Source organism: Pleurodeles waltl, unplaced genomic scaffold (assembly GCF_031143425.1).
Source record: "Pleurodeles waltl isolate 20211129_DDA unplaced genomic scaffold, aPleWal1.hap1.20221129 scaffold_67, whole genome shotgun sequence".
Taxonomy (NCBI): domain Eukaryota; kingdom Metazoa; phylum Chordata; class Amphibia; order Caudata; family Salamandridae; genus Pleurodeles; species Pleurodeles waltl.
In genome coordinates, this window is record NW_027150384.1 from 1,117,990 (window position 1) to 1,136,290 (window position 18,301).

Here is an 18,301-nt window from a genome sequence, read left to right on the forward strand (position 1 = left end):
TAGGAAAGCGCGGCGCTCAAAGAACAAACTCCCTGGAGAATACTAGTCACTTAGCTGCAGTCTGTTCCGGAGTGCTGGAGGAATGCCTGGTGTCAGCTGGTACAGGAACGAAGAAAATAATTGCCTCAAAAGTCCTGAATACAAGGATGACACCAGGGGCTGGACTGCCAAGTCAGATGCTGACATAAGGAAGCAAAACAAAGCCAAGCAGGGAGGCATGCCTCACTCTGCTGTTTATGGCCAATCAGGAAAGCAGTTGAGTTTCCACGTTTGGATGAGTCACCACACCCAATTAGAAGCACATGTCTACACCTGCTCACATTAGCAAACAAGCATTGGTAAAACAAGCATTGATAAAACCAATTGTGTAACACAGCACATTATGTTTACTTAGAGACATGAAGGTTTAACCAAGAACAGAGATATGATTTACCCTAATCCCTGGAGAAGAACAGAGATATGATTTAACCGTAATCCCTGGGGGATGCTGACCGATAACGCAGGAGGCACCTTGGGGATTCCTGACACTGTCCGAGGCGTCTAATTCCACAGCCAGGCAGAGGCACAAAATGGTTAAGCAAGAAAATGCCCACTTTCTAAATGTGGCATTTTCAAACTTACAATTTAAAAACCAACTGCAACAAAAGATGTATTTTTAAATTGTGAGTTTGGATGACCCAAACTCCAGATCTCTATCTGGTCCCAATGGGAAATTACGCTTAAAATATATTTCAAGGCAATCCCCAAGTTACCCTATGGGAGAGATAGTCCTTGCAATAGTGAAAACCAAATTTAGCAGTAGTTTGCTATCAGGACATGCAAATCACACCAGTACATGTCTTACCTTTTAAATACTCTGCACCTTGCTAATGGGGCTGCCCTGGGCCTACCTTAGGGGTGACGTACAAGTATAAAAAAGGAATGTTTGGGCCTGGCAAATGGGTACACTTGCTAAGTCGAACTGGCAGTTTAAGTTCAAGTCTGAGATATGTTTACAGGACTACTCATGTGGGTGGCACAATCATTGCTGCAGTAGCGTTTGAGTTACAGGCCCTGCGAAAACATAGTGCACTTTACTAGTGATTTACTAGTAAATCAGATATGCCAATCATGGCAAAACTAATTACCAACACAATTTAGACAGAGAGCATATGCAATTTAGCACTGATTAGCACTGGTAAAGTACCCAGACTCCTAAAGCCAGCAGAAGCAAAATTCAGCACAGGATCAAAACAGGAGGTCAGAAGCCAAAAGACAGGGGAAACCACACCAAGAGCAGATACATCTAACACGTCTTTGTCTCCATTTGCAGCCTGAGCTTTTCAAGCTTCAAAGTGTACTACCTAGCCTCCCGCCTGTCCTCCTGTGGTCAGACCCTTGGAAGGATCACTGCTGTCTCACCGCTGATCACCAATGTTAGAAATGGGGTCTCTAGTTGGCAGTGTTTGTTCCCTGTCCAAGGAGAGACCCTCACTCTAGTCAGGGTAAGGAAGTCACACAGCTAAGAAAATCCCTGCTCACCCCCTTGGTAGCTTGGCAGGAACAGTCTGGCTTAACTCAGAGGCAATGTGTAAAGTATTTGTGCACACACACACACACACACCCACCCACACACTCTCTCTTTCTCTCTAATATAGTCAAAACACCACAAAAGTACTCCACGTCAGTTTAGAAAAATAGCGAATATTTATCTAAGTAAAACAAGACCACCTCTGCTACCTTTGTGTGACTGCCTAGAGTGAATTCACAAACTGCTCAACTGTCATCCTGACCCAGACATGTATTCCATAGTCAGGCAGGGGCACAGAATGGTTAAGTAAGAAAATGCCCACTTTCTAAAAGTAAACAAGCACAAATGATGGACAAAATGCACTACCAATCAAACATTCACCCCCAGTCACAGATCTGGGTTTAATCCATCAATTCTTTTGCTCATAATGCCACACCAGTTTGGACCCAGCCATATGCAAATCAGTCTTCACCCTGGTCCCCATGGGAACAGTCCAGCCTGAACTGCCAGGCTAGGTCCTCCCTGGACCAGAAACAAGCATCCTGAGACCAGTTTCAGGGTGTCACCCTTTGTCAACCAGGCTAGCTTAAATCCAATGGCACAGTGTGCCCGGGACCCATTTCTGGGCATACCCGGTGCACTTATGGTGACAAAAGTAAACAAACACAAATGATGGACGTAATACAGAACCAATCAAACATTCACCCCCAGTCACAGATCTGGGTTTAATCCATCAATCTGAGAAAATGTACATAAAGTTAATCATACACCATAGCTGCTAGGCATCTGTTTATCTTTATTATGTTGCCATGTGCTCGACAAACCTCCTGAACTTTGATGATTGACCTTGTGCTCGCAGCCTTGGGCTGCAATCTGCTTATCGCTGCCATATTACTTTTTCCAATAACAGTTCAGAGAATTGTCATGCTTAAACAGTAACTGCCAGAACAAGTTTTTTACACGTCGTTGCCACCTCCTGCCAGCTGCATCTGTACCTTCTCCCACCACACGTGTATCCCTGAAATATTCTGAAGGCCGCAGAGGACCTTGAATTTGATAGGGTTGGAGTTGTCCTCTGACTAAGCAGTTTTGTGTGTATATAAGGTTGGGTGCCCCAGAGTGAAGGGGCAGCCTCCGTAGGATAGTCACTTGACTGTCATGGGACTCTGTATTAGCTCGAGCTATAAATCCATGTAATAAACTTCTCTTTATTCCTCCAGTTGGTGACTCCGTCTGATTTGTGAACTCTCTGCTAAATTGACCCTGAGGACATAAAGGGTGTCCCTCCACCGCTGGGAAGGAGACCCCGGGTGGGGGTCAAATCTTTCCTAGTTCCTCAGTTGGCGCCCGAACAGGGACCCGAGTCAGGCATCCAGGGGACCGACCAGGTGACGGAGGACTCACGATTGGATTTCCAAGGGAGGCGCCCCACACCAGATTCTGAGCTTCGTTCTCTATCGTGGACCTGCGGATCTCCACTGTGTGTGTTCCCGCCGGCTCGACTTCTCCTGGCGCTGTCTGAATTCGGGTCTCTGTTTCCTGTGAACTACTAGAGTCCCCAACTGTCGGACCATAACAAAAGTGTCAGGTAAGGACGGGAGTTGAAAGATTCCTGTCTAAAAATAGGTCTGTGAGTATTGTACGGTTTCTATCGCTCTTTGCAAAGACCGACGTCAGTGGTAAGACTGACCTCAGTTGTCATTTAAGTATATAGGAAGCAAAAGGCATATTTGCCACTCATTTGGTGTATTCAAACCACTGATGTAAGAATTTTTTTTTTTTTTTTAAATATACTGGAAGAATGCCAGCGTTCAGTTGTTTTAGGAAATTGTGTTGTTGTCTTTGCAGTAGGGACTCCCGCCTGGAGGAAACATGCCCCGCTCCTCCGGCCGGGACTCCGAATTATGATATATATGTTGAATATGGCATAGGTGGGCGTGGCTTGACCACCGGGCAAGATGGCCGCCACTCTGTGAGGCTCTGCCGGGGCCGGGCAAATTATCCGATATAACTTATCCTGTAGGCGGCGGTGAAGGGAGCGGACCCCTGAGACTCCCCCCTGGGGACCCCAAAGATGCTACGCGAGCCGGGTTTGGCTGCTGTGGGCGCCCGGGAGCTGGATCCGTGTTGAGGGGCCTGGCACCGGCGGTACGTGCGGAGGGGAGAGACGCTGTGGCTGCTCCCGGCCGAGGGAGGGGGAGTCGGGGGTGCGGTGGTGCGGGGGTGCCTGATTGGCGGCTGCTTTGGGCCGCGGTCCCCCCCCCCTTTCTTTCGCTGTTCGCTGCTGGGGTGCGCGGCGGCTGGGGACGCCGGCCCCCTGGGCCTCTCCCGACCCTCAACTAGGGAGTTCTTCCGAGCTTCCCGATTCCCGGGCCCCCGTCAGGTGCGCGCTGGGCCCGGTTGTTAATAAGTGCTCTCGGAGCGCGCCGAGACTGGAGGAGGCGAGGGCCTGAATTCGGGGCCCTGGTGGAGAGACGACCTGGGGGGACCCCGATTTGGCCCCCGGTTGCCTCCATACGAACATTGCTGGTGCCCTGCGAACAGCATTGGGAGCCCTGCACTGCCTTGGCAGCACGTATCCAGGTGAGGAGCGATGCGAGGAGCGGGGCTGGGGGCGGAGGCCCTGGCTGGTACGGCAGCGTGCTCCTGAGCTCTCCCCTGGCCCGTGGGGCCTAAACATCCTGGTTTTTGGGATCTGGTGCCCGGCTGGCCCCCCTCCCCCTTTCCTCCTGTGATGTGTGGAACTCCCTGCTGCTGATGGAGTTTGTGGAACCCCTATACCGGAAATGGATTTGACCTGGGAGGCTGAGAGACTGTAAAGTGCGCCTGAGGGCTACCTGGTGGCCTAGTGAGAGAACGAAGTTGCCGGCCGGGTGAATTCTTGGAGACAGAGACCCGCAGCCTTGGTTAGGTCCACTTGATCTGGCGCTTGTTGCATTGTCTGTGAAGTATTGCAAGATGGGCATGGCAGATAAGCGACAGGCTAAACTCTCCTTCTCTGGAGGAGAAAAACGCGGTACCCCTCCCGCCTCCCAGCCTGGAGACGCAGACGCCGAAGGGGAGTCTCCAGAGATGTCTGTGAGATCTATGTTCATGGAACTTAAGACCAGCTTGGCAGGTATAGACGCTAAGCTGGACCATGTATCGGAGCGGCTTGACCGCATCAGAGCCCGGGTGGATGACCACGATGCCAGGTTTGAGACTCTGGAGACTCGCACATCTGAGGTAGAGGATGCGCGCAGTGGTGATAGAGAACAGATTGCGCAGATGGAGCGTCTCCTGGAGGTGATACGAAACAAAAATGAGGACCTGGAGGCCCGGTCCCGACGCAACAACATCCGTATCGTGGGGCTGCCGGAGGCAACCGACATGGGCCGCATGGAGGACTTTGTCGAGAATATGTTACAAGAGATGTTTGCTGGCGAGCTCTCTCGGCTGTTGGTGATTGAGAGGGCACATCGCTCCTTGGGCCCTCGCCCCCCCCCCGGCACTCCTCCGCGCCCAATTATTGCACGACTATTGAATTATAGGGACTGAGATACTGTGCTCCGGTTAGCTAGGGAGAAAAGACCTCTAGTATATAAGAACTCCGAAATTAACTTTTTTCCCGATTATACCCCAGGTGTACAGGCCCAGAGGCGGGCTTTCCTACCGACAAAGCGCCTGCTCAACCAGGCCGGAGTTGGGTTTGCCCTGTTATACCCAGCTAAACTGAGGGTGCGACATGGAGGCAAAGTGCTGTACTTCTCGGATCCAAAGCAGGCGACTAAGTTCGCTAGACGATTACCCAAGCAGTTGGGGGCGGGGGGGTCAGGGGGAGTGGGCGCTGATGACGCCTCTCTCAGTGACAATGATTAAGTGACATGTGCGAGACACCATTACGCCTGAAGCTGTGGGGATGTGTGGGTCTGCCCCGTGATCTGGCCCCTGATGTGTAACTGTCGATTGGCCCGTGGCCCCTCTCCCCTAGAACACCTGGGTGGAGAGTCGATTGGCAGGCTTCTGCCCCCACGGATGAGTCTGGTTGCTACCTGTTCTATGTTTGCAGTGTGGGCTTTGGGGTTGGTTGGGTGGGTCTCTACGAGGGTCCGATTGGGGGGCCTGGGTGGGTGGTGGGAAGAGGGGGCTAATTGGGGAATGTATCAGGTTCCCTATTTGTTAAGTTTGTGGCAGGTGGAGAGCTGTGTTCATGCGCAGTGTTGTATGACTGAGGTTCTGGATGATGTTACCTCTGCTGTGAGATGCTTGACATGGAATGTGCGGGGACTTAATGAGAACCGAAAGGCCCGGCTGGTGATGGCTTATGTTAAGCGTCATGGTATTGACATCTGCATGATACAAGAAACGCATTTAATGGCATCGACGGTTGGCAGGCTGAAAGCTGGCTGGGTCGGGGAGGCCCACTATTCTACATACTCTAGCTACGCTCGTGGGGTTGCAATCATTATCCGGAAGGGGTTGCAGTGGCGGACGCGCGAAATCATTTCTGACCCCAATGGCAGATACGTAATACTGAGTGGAGTGTTGTTGGACAGGGCTTGCCGGCTGGTAGCTGTGTACGGGCCGAATGTAGATGACCCGGAGTTTTTCCTGGAGATATGGCGCCTAGTGGAGTCGCTGGGAGCGGGAGCTGTGATCTGGGGCGGTGACTTTAATGTAGTCCTAGATGCTTGGCTGGACCGAGAGAGTGCGGCTAGGATGCAACACGTTTCTTCAGCGAGATCTCTGACAGCAGTAATGGATAGCGGTGTGCTGGTGGATCTGTGGAGGCAGAGACATATAGGAGTGCGCGAGGGCACCTGCTTGAACTACTTCCATAGCAGTTGGTCTCGTATTGATCGTTAGCTGGGCACTAGAGATGTGGAGGCTTGGACTAGAGCAATAGACCATCTTCCCCGTACGCTGTCAGACCACTCACCGGTGTTATTAGACCTGGCGATACCTATTGACCTACAACCGATAGTGATGTGGCGGCTGCCCAGCGGTGCTCTCCGGGACGACATCTTGCGAGAGGAGGTACGGGAGGCTGTTCGGTTATTTTTTGAGGAGAATCGGGGTTCGGTAGACTCCCCCGGCACTGTATGGGAGGCTTTTAATGTAGTTATCCGAGGGGTGTGTCTTGCAAAGCAGCATGGGATAGTGAAAGCTTTAAGGCGGGAGATGGCTGATATCGAAAGGAGGCTTGGCGATCTGGAACGGCGCTTAGAGGCGACATGGTCAAGCGAGGTACTTGCCGAAATCAGGCGTGAGGTGTCCCTATATGAGGAGGCCTCTCTAAGAGAGGTATGTTTCCTTGGGAGACACGCACAGGCTCGCAGGTATGGTGAGGGCGAGAGAGCCGAGAGGACACTAGCGGGACTATTGCGTGGCCCCTGGGCCAGTAATTACGTTACTGAGGCAATAGACTCTGTGGGCAGCAGGGTGACCGGATCGGGAGGCGTGATGCAGGTATTTACAGAATATTTCTCGCAGCTATACGCGCCACCGGTGGGTCTTAGGGAAGCAGATATGAAGGAGTATTTTGAGAACATTGCGCTAGTATGGTTTGAGGATGCACACAGGATGTATCTGGATATGCCGTTCACAGTAGAGGAAGTGGCGGCGGCGATTCGAAGCCTACCCGGAGATAAATCTCCAGGCACTGATGGTTTAACCCCTGCTTTTTATAAAGAATATGTGGACATCCTTGCTCCCTATTTGTTGGAGGTGTATGAGGAGTCTCTGGCGACTGGGTCACTCCCGACCTCCCTCCGGGAGGCTTTAATAATAACAGTTTTGAAGCCTGGGAAGGACCCGACACGATGCGATTCGTATCGCCCACTTTCCATGATAAACATTGATAACAAGATTCTCGCAAAAATGATAGCGACTCGCCTACAGCCACTACTCTCTAGAATGGTGCTTCCGGATCAATCAGGCTTTATCCCTGGGAGATCCACGAGCCATAATCTGCGTACTTTCTTTGCGGTGCTGGGATCATTAGAGACAGACGATGATGTAGCGGCAGTGTTTCTTGATGCAACTAAGGCCTTTGATTCCCTGGCTTGGGAATATATGTTTGCGCTTCTGAGCCGGGTAGGTCTCAGCGCGCCTTTTGTGAACTGGATCAGGTTGCTGTATACCCTTCCCACTGCCAGGTTGCGCCTTAACGGTGGTGTATCGGCCCCATTCCTGATCTCGCGGGGTACACGACAGGGCTGCCCGCTGTCTCCGCTTCTTTTCGCGGCTGCGATGGAGCCTCTGGCGGCAGGACTGAGACAGAAATATAGCAATAGCGGCTTACAGTTCCGGCAACGCCCTGTCTTGATATCTTTATATGCAGATGATATCGTGGTATACGTGCGAAACCCCGGGCAGAAATTAGACATCTTATTAGATGAAATTGTTCGCTTCGGGAACTTTTCTGGGGTCACTATTAATTGGTCGAAATCAATGATCCTGCCACTAACTCCTAGCGTGGAGAGATTTGACTCGCGATACCCGTTGGTTTGGGCAGATGGACCGGTGCGTTATCTAGGCATACACCTGTGCTGCGACGCGGAATCGCTTCGGCTTGCCAATTATGGGACAGCGCTGACATGGCTAGAGGAAAAGGTGGAGGTCTGGAAAGCTTTGCCACTTTCGCTGACTGGTCGCATTGCTATTGCCGAGATGGTGGTACTCCCTAAATTTTTGTGTTTATTCGTGAATCTTCCCCTTTCTCTTACTAAGGCCTATTTCCGGCACCTGAGATCTGCGCTTGTTCGGCTGGCATGGGCGGGGCGACAGTCCCGCATCGCTTGGGAGAAACTGACGCTGCCATTTGAGCGGGGCGGATTGGCAGCCCCAGACCTGGAGTTATATTATCACTGTGCACAGGCGCATTTTGCATACTATTGGCTGAATCCGACCCGTTATATGCCACACCTTGCACCGGAGAGGGACTCTGTCTGGCCTGACGGCTTGGTATGCGCGCTCGGCGGTCAGGTTCCCCCCCGTTCTGGAGGAGTTGACACAGTCTCCTGCACTGCGGGAGCATGGAGAGTGTTAATGCAGCGGGCCCGGATATCTGTACCCTTTGCTCCTTCGCTGCCTGTTATGGCAGTGGCTGAGGCCCAGATGTTTCGTGATGGTGGGGTGCGCGGGTTTCTACGAGACGCTGGCTTGACGGTGCTGGGAGACTGGGTAGTGGACGGTCGGCTGTTGGATATTCCTGATGCACTCTCGGAATGCGATGGCACCCCGTTGCAACGTTTTTGTGCTATCCGGGTCCGCGCTTTGCTGCGAGATCGATTTTTTGAAGTGCCGGATGCTCCCTTGGAGTTTCGTGCTCTGGAGGCACTTTGTAGCGCGAGATCCCCCTCCAAGCTGATAACTAAGCTGTATAATGCTGCGCAGGAGCAGGGGAGTGGCCTTGTGGTGTCCTCTAGGACTGCATGGGAGAGAGATGTGGGGGAGCCTATCCCGGAGGCAATGTGGCGTAGTTGTTGTGCTCATATGAGGACACTGTCCCCGAATTATAGATTGCGCCTGCTGCATTTTAAGTTCCTGCACCGACTATATTATACGCCCAAGAAACTACACTCCATGGGGCTGCTAGCGGATACATGCTGCGCTCGTTGCGGGGCTCGGGACGCGGGCTTCTTTCACCTGGCATGGGAGTGCGCGAAAGTGTACAAGTTTTGGGAGGAGATAAGACGGTCGATTGCTGAAATGATAGAGATGGAGGTCCCCCTCTCCCCTAAGATAGCGCTGTTGGGATATATGGACGAGGTTCAGGGCCCGCATAGACGCTTGGTGGGTCTTCTCATGCTGCTGGCTAAGCGTAGAGTCGCGATGTGCTGGGGCCGGGGGAGAGCCCCCTGTAGGTCTGATTGGTTACGAGATGCTGCTTTTTGTCATGATCAGCTGTTAATATTCTGGGAACTCATGCCAGAGGGATCCCGCCCCAAAGATATCTGGGCCCCTCTAAATGAATATTTGGCGACGCAAACTGAGGGCGCTGTGTGACTGATGTCTCCCATTTGCGCGCTTCATTCCCCCTCAGATCATGCGAGTTATCTTGTTGTATGATAATCCTGCACGATGTGAATGTGTGCTCCACCTGCCTGTTTTTTAGAGGTTATTGCAACTGTTATTTTATGCAGTTCTTCCTTCTCGACGATGTCAGATTAATACCATTGGATGTGTCTGTCCTTGTCCTACTCTGGGGCGGTGGACTTTTCCGCTCCTCCGGTGTGGAGGCTCTTTTTTGGAACGGATCCCTTGACATCAACATATAGAGAGAGATACTGGCAGAGACCCGCCTGCGATTTGGGATACCACAGTAGTTATACGATTTGTAATGGCTCTCATATGTCCTTATCCTCTCGTCGAGAGATCTGCTGTATTAATGTATGTTTATTTGATCTGTGTTTAAATGAATAAAATAATTTAAAAAAAATAAAAATATGGCATAGGTCCGATTATCTGGTCTGATATATGGAGAAAAAGAACCAAAGGTAGTTCTGATTTGCAATGGCCTATTCATGGGACATTTGATAAAGATAAATTAGACTATTTACAGGAACGTTTGTTTGTGACAAAAAGTAGACCAGGGATGTTTGATTCACTACGGACTTGGCAGAAAGAAGCAGACCAAAGACGTAGGAAGGCAGAGAAAGAATTACAGAGACATAAGACCAGGACGGTGACTGAAAAGGTATATGACTCTGACATAGATGAACATCAACAGAAAATTTTAGAACATGACCGAAGGCTTCACTTACAAACTGATAAGTGTTACCCTTCCAGGGTAGTAGTGGATAAGCCACAAAAGGAAGACCCCCTTTTAAACGATATGTTAGATAAACCCCTGTTATATACTCCACCAATATATCCTTCACTACATCCTCAACCTGCACCAGGTGACCCTATTGTGCCACCCAGGGTTGGATCTCAGGCAAGTGCTCCGCCACCCACCACCACCCCTCCTGTCACCACACCTATAGAGGATACACCCCGCCCGACTATACCCACCCCTCGACTGGCCCCCGTTTGGCCCACCCCTGACTCCTGTTTAGACACCACACATACCCCCCGCCCCATGACCCCGCGAAAGCGCACCCTGCGCGGACACTTGTTCTCTAATTCACAAGAGGACGATGTCATTGAAGAAATGACACAGAGGTGGATGACTAATTGGAATGACTATGGGTTCAGGGACATTGTCCACACTATGAAACAATGGGATAGTTTAGTTCAGTTACATGCAGCCACCCTTATGTGCAACATTGTAATACAAGAATATGAGGATGATGGTTCCTCAGCTCCTGCAGGACTGGTGGACCTCCGAAAACGCGCCTCTACTGGGCTGCCGTTTGGTTCTGGTCTACATGATTATGTTGTTACTCTTCTTGTATATAGGGACCGCCTGTGGACATGTAGCCCTTCTATAAGGGCATCCATGTTTCCCATGAGAGAGGTTCCGCCGGTTTGGCGAGAACCAGTGACGGGTTTCGCTGGCCAAGTTATTACCGCAGGGCATTTTCAACAAATGTGGGTACACACCCCATGAAAAAGATCTGAAACATATACCCTAAAAGCCGCCTTACCTGACCCCTGTAAGAACCCTGCAGGATATTATAAAGAATTGCAACAAATTATTGAATCATGTACTATGACGTTGTCCGATATTGACATGTTAATGGCAGCAGTAGTCCCGCAGGAAGTATGGTCAAAAATACGGAGGCACGACCATGCTGAACTAGGGCGCACGTGGGACCAATTGCAAGCAGCAGAAAGAGACAGGGTTGGGGGAGCGAAACCAGACCCACTTATATTGGCTCTCCCACTGCGTATTTTGAATTTAATGAAGACCATACTTGCACCACACAGGATAAATTGGGATAAATTGGCCGCCTGTAAACAGAAAAAGGACGAGGGTGTTTCAGACTTTTATACAAGGTTTGAGGGTGTCTTTTCTGATTACAGCGGCCAAGACATGACTACTGAAGGGGGGATAAAACTCTTTGTTGACAAATTCGTGGACAATTTATTACCAGACATAAAGGGAAAATTGAAATTGTGTGAAAATACATGGCCAGTCTCTACTGCCACTTGAATACTGACAATGGCCCAATATTATGAGAACAGGGAGATAGAAGAACAAGAAAAAAATGAGAAAAAAACGAAGGAGTTGAAAACAAAGGTGTTATTTCAGCGGGCCTACCCTCAGCCCCGTCAACAGCAGTCCAGATCAAGGTCACAAGGACCTCCCAATGACAGAAGGCAGTCCCAACGCCCTCCCCGTTCTTCCCTCTCCTACAATCAGTGCGCCTATTGCAAGCAGGAGGGCCACTGGAAGAATGACTGCCCCAATAAGGACAACTCCACAGGCCGCCCCATGCCCCCACCGCAACAGGACTACAGACCACGCGGTAGGTCTGGTCCTGCAGACAGACCCCGCCAGCAGGCCCCTTCACGGTCCCACAGTACCCCCCGCCCAAATTATTTTGATGCTTCATCCCAGCGTCAATATTTTAATGACAACTATGATGCGTATGAAGGTCAGGGGTCCTCCTTTGACTAGGACAGCCTTCGACAGAGGGGGGTGGGACCAGTTTCTATTCCTGTTAGGCAGAATGGCCCTCACGTTGAGGTACAATTAGACGGTACTCCACATGATTTTTTGGTAGATACTGGGGCCACCAAAAGTTCTGTTAAACAGGAAGAGGTCCAAGGGGTCCCTCTGTCTGGCAATATTAACGTCTCTATGGGTTTTTCTGGTGTTCCGGTGGCTAACCCCATCTCCCAGCCACTGCTTGTTGCTATAGGTCCTTACACCATTAGCTCCCCTCTCATTCTTACTTCGGCCTGTAGTGAGAATTTATTGGGTTTGGACTTATTAAAGAAATTGTACCCCACCATTTATTGCTCTCCGGATGGAGTTCATGTCACTATAGGTCCAAATATTTCCCCGTCACAATTTTTGTCAAAACCACTTCCACCCGAACTTCGAGATTTGCCAGACATTTTATGGGCCACACATAAGGACAATGTTGGATGTCTGGACATACCACCGTATGTCATACGCTTGAAAGCCAATGCCAAATTACCTCGTCTTCCCCAATACAAATTATCCCAACACATTGAACAACAACTCAAAAATATTGTGACCCAGTTGATTGATTTGGTTGTCATTGAAGAAACGCGTGGTAATGATTGTAACAGTCCTGTCCTTCCTGTTCATAAAAAATTATCTGATGGCACTGCGTCTCCAGGACTCTGATTTGTTATTGATTTACGGGCGGTCAATAAGATTGTAATACCCCAGTTCCCTGTTGTTCCTGACATTACGACATTATTAACAATGATACCTGCCTCCGCTACTTGGTTCTCTGTTATCGATCTTAAGAATGCATTCTTTAGCATTCCCATTCATCCAGATAGTAGACACATCTTTGGGTTTTCACTGGGTGGTCGCAGTTTCCGGTTCTGTCGCGCTCCACAAGGCTATACTGAATCGCCTAGCATTTTTAGCCAGGCCCTCAAGGGTCAATTAGATGCCCTAGTTTTTCCTTGCTCCTCAACGCTGGTTCAATATGTGGATGACCTTTTAATAGCATCCACTTCAGAACAAAATTGTAAAACAGATACTGTAGCCTTATTGAAACATCTTGCACACCATCACCATAAGGTCTCCCTCTCCAAATTGCAATATTGTAGACAGGAGGTTATATACCTAGGACACCTCCTGTCTAAGGAGGGACGTACATTAACGGCTGAGAGAATACAAGCTATACGAGACATACCGGTTCCAAGGACACAGAGAGACGTTAGGGCCTTTATAGGTAATACCTCCTTCTGTCGTCAATGGATTCCTAATTATTCTCTTTTGATAAAACCATTTTTGCATCTCACCCACAAAGATTGTCCTGAAAAGATTGAATGGAATGATGATTTTCAGTCTGGTTTTGATGAATTGAAAAATACACTCTGCACAGCACCTGTACTGGGTACACCTGATTATCGCAAAGATTTTCAGTTATATGTGAGCGAGAGAAATGGATGTTCACTATCAGTGTTAACCCAAGAGCATGGCGGCAAACAACGCCCCTGTGCTTATTTTTCAGCCCTACTGGATCCAGTGGCCCGTGCACTCCCGAGCTGTCTACGGGCAGTAGCCGCTGCAGCGGTCGCAGTGCGCCAGTCGGCCGGGATAGTCATGGATTCACCCCTCACCCTGTTGGTCCCACACACTGTTGATGCACTATTAAACAAAACAAATATACAGCATCTTACTAATGCACGATTAACTAGTTATGAACTGACACTTTTAGCTAGTCATATAACATTAAAAAGGTGCAACACGCTCAATCCTGCCACTTTATTGCCAATTACTGAAAAAACAGAAGATTCTTATGATGACATACATGACTGCATTCTCCGGACGGAGGATGAAACAAAAGGGAGAGTGGACTTACAGGACACTCCACTGAAAGACCCTGATGGCATATTATACGTAGATGGCTCATGCATCAAGCTACCCGATGGCACTACCTCTGCAGCCTATGTAGTTACAACAGCTACCACTGTAGTTGAAATAGCTAGAATACCACATAACTCTGCTCAGGCCGCAGAATTAATAGCTTTAACACGAGCCTGTGAGTTAAGTAAAGGACTTAATGTGAATATTTACACGGACAGTCAGTATGCATTTGGCGTAGCACACAATTTTGGTCGCTTGTGGGACAAACGAGGATTCCTCACTTCACATGGGACACGTATTCAACATGGGACCCTTATAACTAACTTACTTTCTGCCCTGGTGTTGCCCAAAACAATGGCTATCATGAAGTGTAGTGCACACAAAAAGGTGACAGATGAAACTGGACAGGGCAACGCCCTAGCCGATCAGACAGCAAAAGATACAGCGTATGCGAAGACAGGACACATGTATGTGGTAGATAGTACAGAGAAGGTTCGTCCCCATGAAATATTTGGGAACACGGTAGAGAGTGTCAGGAAGATACAGGATGAGGCAACTGAACAGGAGAGAAAGGAATGGGAAGAAGGGAAGGCCAAGTTAGATGAAAATACGCTGTGCTGGACAGATCTGACACAGAGGGAAAGATGGATGTTACCCGATGCATTCGCTCTGCCAGTAGTGACTATGGCCCATGGTACTGCACACGTTAGTGCGAAAAGCATTTGTGATTTGCTTGATCCGGTTTGGTCTAATAAAAATATCAGAAGAGTAGCTGACCAACTGGTTCAATCCTGCATGATTTGTTTACAACATAACATAGGGAAGGGTGCCTCAGTCCACGATGGGCATTTTTCCCCACCAGCGTATCCCTTTAAAGTACTACAAATGGATTATATTGAGATGGAAAGGTGTAACAACTTGAAATATGTCCAAGTTGTGGTCTGTATGTTTAGTAAGTGGGTAGAAGCTTACCCTACTAAAGATAATACCACCGCAAAGGTACTTCTGAAGGAGTTCTTCCCACGGTTTGGGGTCCCAAGGTGTGTCTGGTCAGATAATGGGAGTCATTTTGTAGGGCAGGTGATGAAAAGGGTGTGTGAAGGGTTTGGACTCCGCCAGAAGTTTCATGCAGCTAACCACCCCAAGTCAGCAGGACTAGTTGAAAAATATAATGGCACACTTAAATTTAAGATGTCAAGAATATGCGCAGAACGCGGTATACGGTGGCCGGACGCGTTGCCCCTGGCTTTAATGTCTGTCAGGATGACGCCTCACTCTAGATCAGGGTTGTCACCCCATGAGATAGTGATGGGTAGGCCAGCAAATGTCTGGGGGTCCCTCGACCTCACAAGTACTCAGAACTAGAACATCCTGTTTTGATGGACTATTTAAATGAACTCACTAATTCTTTGCGTTCTATTCACCAACAGGTGCGTGAATCTGTATCCACTGATCCAGGCCACAAGATAATACCTGGAGACTGGGTCCTCACAAAGAATTTCCAGCGGAAAAAGAGTCTCGAACCTCGATGGAAAGGTCCGTGACAAGTCCTCCTTGCTACTCGAACAGCAGTTAAAGTCGAGGGAGCTAAGAATTGGATACATGCATCCCACTGTAAGAAAGTATCCCTACTCGTACCCTCTGATGAAATAAAAAGTGGTGACCACCCGATGACTGAGGACCATTTCAGCAACACTACGCGGAGTGATAAAAAACAGAACGACAGTGCGCTGCAGGAGGTTCCCTCAGATTTTGGTCACACTGAACAATTGTTTCCTGACCATACCATATCACAGTCCACAAGATACGATTTCCGCCCACGAAAATAAGAAAATGAACAATGAACTGATTGCTTGTCCCCTGTATTAAGTCTGACGATAGCTGCAGGGCCGTGATTTTGACTGTCGGGCGGACCAGAGTGTGTCAATAGGACTGCTGGAATCACCCCACAGTGAAGCAACCACCAGTCACGGGCAGCACCTAGGTTGGACTGAACTGCTAGTGGGACAAGCAATAAAGAGAAATGGATGTTATACAAGAAGACAAGAGGAAAAAGAAGAAAATAAGTCATTTAAAAAGACTATTAGGCCCACGTATCGCTTGTCTCACCATAACGATACTATTTTTTATTCTTCTGTCCTGCATTGGGTGGGTAATACATGATTCTGACTCAGAGGTCTCACCAACTACGCCACTGCCTCCTGAACACAGCCATGTTTCCTTACCACCCCATGAGGAAGGACGACGTAAGGAATATGAAAACAATACCTTCATATCTGTGTTACATCAACATCAGCTGGCTGTAAATAGAACAAATTGTTGGATATGTGGCTTGCTACCGAGTTCCGTGCAAAGAAGGCTGCCATATATTGCATTCCCTTTTTCTTTTGATGGCTCCTGCAGCGCCTGGTATGAACTATCAGCCATTTGGGCTACCTCAATGGATGCTACTAATTCCGGACTATTGGTCACCCACCTATACCGGTTATGCTGGCCCACTGGAACAAGAGTTTATGGAACAAAGGAAGAAAAGTCAGAATATGCTGACCGACGAAATAGGTCTACTGACATATATTTTTTATCCTTTAATACCACACCCCGGATTGGCCGAAGATTTTTTGTAACACAGGTCAAGGCTCCACTTTGTTTTCAGAAAAGTGGTAATAGAAGTGTAGGTGCCAGTAACTGTAATGCTACAGTAATATTGAATGGAACTAATTGGCCTACTGTGATACCATCACGAAACTCGTATTTTGTTTGTGGTAATAATGCCTACACCTCCTTGGTACCCACCTGGACCGGCACGTGTTACATTGCTTCGTTACTACCAACAACCTACACAGTTGGCCCTCAACACCACAGGACTCGGAGAGGTGTAATATCTGCAGAAGATACCTCAGCACAAGAAGCATTGGACTACTTTAAAGGAGTCCTTCCATTTTGGGGCCCTATGATGAACAGTAGGGATATCAGACATCTCACACGAGTCGTGGAAGCAACAATAAATGAAACAGCAGGAGCTCTGAGTAACATCACTGCAGAGCTCGCTGCTGACCGCCTTGTTACTCTTCAAAACAGAATGGTTCTTGACATTATCTTGGCAGACCGTGGTGGGGTGTGTACTTTGATCGGATCGAGCTGCTGCATTTATATACCAGACAATGACCCTTCAGTGTATAAAGCTATTCAAAGGTTGCATATGATAGCTTCCACAATACACCAAGACGAAGTAACATGGTCCTTGACCGACTGGTTTTGGGGCTTGATTTCCCAATGGGGCTGGAAGATACTAATATTCCTTTTTGTGCTCGCTGCTGAATTCCTCACCTGTTGTCTTTGTGTACAGTGCCTACCTGCTTTGTGCGGTTGCTGTATGGCATCCCTTGCCCCCTGGCCTGTTCGCCCTCCTCAACACACGGCTATGCTGTCCCTTGAGCAGGAGATAAAAGACCTTATGTCCATTAACATAGACACTGAATGACGTTCAAACTTACCTCACAATGGCAAAAGGAGGGATTGAGAAAATGTACATAAAGTTAACCATACACCATAGCTGCTAGGCATCTGTTTATCTTTTTTATGTTGCCATGTGTTCGACAAACCTCCTGAACTTTGATGATTGACCTTGTGCTCGCAGCCTTGGGCTGCAATCTGCTTATCGCTGCCATATTACTTTTTCCAATTACTGTTCCAAGAATTGTCGTGCTTAATCAGTAACTGCCAGAACAAGTTTGTACAGGTCGTTGCCACCTCCTGCCAGCTGCATCTATACCTTCTCCCACCACACGTGTATCCCTGAAATATTCTGAAGACCGCAGAGGACCTTGAATTCGATAGGGGTGGAGTTGTCCTCTGACTAAGCAGTTTTGTGTGTATATAAGGTTGGGTGCCCCAGAGTGAAGGGGCAGCCTCCGTAGGATAGTCACTTGACTGTCCTGGGACTCTGTATTAGCTCGAGCTATAAATCCATGTAATAAACTTCTCTTTATTCCTCCAGTTGGTGACTCCGTCTGATTTGTGAACTCTCTGCTAAATTGACCCTGAGGACATAAAAGGTGTCCCTCCACCGCTGGGAAGGAGAACCCGGGTGGGGGTCAAATCTTTCCTGGTTCCTCAAATTCTTTTGCTCACCATGCCACCCCAGTTTGGACCCAGCCATATGCAAATCAGTCTTGACCCTGTTTCCCATAGGAACAGTCCAGCCCAAACTGCGAGGCCAGGTCCTCCCTAGACAGGAAACAAGCATCCTGGGACCGGTTTCAGGGTATCACCCTTCATCAGGCTGGCTAGCTTGAATTCAGTGGCACAGTGAGCCCGGTACCTACGCCTGGGCATACCAGGCG